The following is a 1,660-nucleotide window of genomic DNA, read 5'->3' on the forward strand; positions in this document are numbered from 1 at the left end:
TGGCCCAAGCAGGGCCTGGCCGGGCCCACTGGGCCCTGCTCGGGCCCCGCAGCCACCTGTCCCAGCGCCGGAAACGAGAGAGAGCTTGGAGGGGGAGTTTGCCTATTCTTAAATGTGGATCACAGAGGTGATCACAACTTTAAGTGGCTTAGAGAATTGTCCATATCCAAACTGGCCAGCTGATAGGTTCTATCAGTTCCCAGAGGAAACTGTAAGCACCCCTTAGCAAGGACGTCCCTTCCGGGACTATGCTTGCTAACCTATGACACTGTTGTAATCAGGTCCAGTCAACTCCTTAAAAATGTGCAGTTTCTGGATTCCCAGTGTTTATTGGACTTAAATGTGGGAAGTAAACAGTAAGGACTAATTTTAAGAGTGTTATCTGTAATAGAGTCAGAATCATCAAGTTTTGGGACATTTCATGGTTTTATAAGAGCACGTCCATGCCTGTCAGTCTTTTCTACCTACTGTGTCTGCTTGTTCATTATTCAGGAAAGAACTTCAATAATGATGAGGCTCTGAAAGAATTCTCAGTAGCAAAAAGTTTCATAAGGGCTCATTTATGGTCTCAGCTACATAGGGGTAAGACTCAAGTACCCTGATGAAGTGAAAAGAGTTCCTGGGGACACATGCTAGCATAAATGGGGGCTTAATTTGGCCCTAAATTAGAAACCATTTGTCGTCTGGGAGCTCAGATATCCAACAGCATTCACTGCTGCGCCTCTGACAGCAGAGAGTTTTCCAATTGGAATTTCTTTACATTAGTAAGGAAATTATTAATATTTTTAATTAAGTTTTTAAAGTAATTTTCTTTTTCATTTTCTGACTTACAAAGCATTTTACAAACACTTATAAAATGTTTTGCAAGTATTTATATTTGTTTCAGTTTTAAAGCAGTGCGTGGGTCTGTTAACCTTTCCTAAGCAGGTGTTTCTTTAACTGAAACTCCTGTTTTTAAAAAGGCATAATAGGATCCATGTTGATTTATTCCCTCATCCACATTCCCACCAGAAAGAACTAGAAAGGAATCCCCAGGAGCATATACCTTCCATACCTGCTATGTGCTGGCCTGGAAGCTCAGCTTCACCCCCAACCACATGAACCCTCAACCAGGGGGATTTCAGGTAGAGTGCAACAACTCCAAATTTTGCAAGGCAAAAGCCCTCTTGCATTTCATGGGGTGGGAAAGTGTTCAGCACTGATACCTACACAAGTGACAATCAGTGTGGGGTTGGACTTGGCTGCAGGGACTTCTGCTTGTGCATCTTCTGGATGCCTGTGTTGAACAAGGATGTTGGAAATTAGAACCCGCTCACAACTTTTTCAGTGAGTCTGCTTCTGCTGTATTTAAACTGCCTTTGCATTGGTCTCACAGAAGAGCCTGTCTGAGGGATTTTTTCTGTTGCAGAGAGAAAGGGGTGTTATGTTGTTCTGGTTCTGTTATGTGCAAAACATGAGCTGAAATCCAGTTCTAATTCTTCACCCTTCATCTCCTTCACCCCTTGCTTGTTACCTTTTACAGTTTCCTTCAGGGTAATTTAAAACATATTATTTTTAAATTTAGCACAGTACTAAAGGACAATTTCTAGCACAAAATGGCCAAAGTAATTGCCCAGAGAAGCTGGTGTTGCTTTCAGAGGTTAGAGGGCTGTGTTCCTGC

General features: G+C 42.5%; 1 protein-coding gene across 2 annotated transcripts in view; it reads right to left on the bottom strand.

Moving 5' to 3' along the window:
- Window positions 1-1,660, bottom strand: part of UBE3D (ubiquitin protein ligase E3D) — a 165,072-nt gene that overhangs the window by 71,375 nt on the left and 92,037 nt on the right. The gene's annotated exons all lie outside the window — the stretch shown is intronic.

This window comes from Corvus brachyrhynchos, unplaced genomic scaffold (assembly GCF_000691975.1).
Source record: "Corvus brachyrhynchos isolate BGI_N302 unplaced genomic scaffold, ASM69197v1 scaffold87, whole genome shotgun sequence".
In the NCBI taxonomy this organism is placed as follows: Eukaryota; Metazoa; Chordata; class Aves; order Passeriformes; family Corvidae; genus Corvus; species Corvus brachyrhynchos.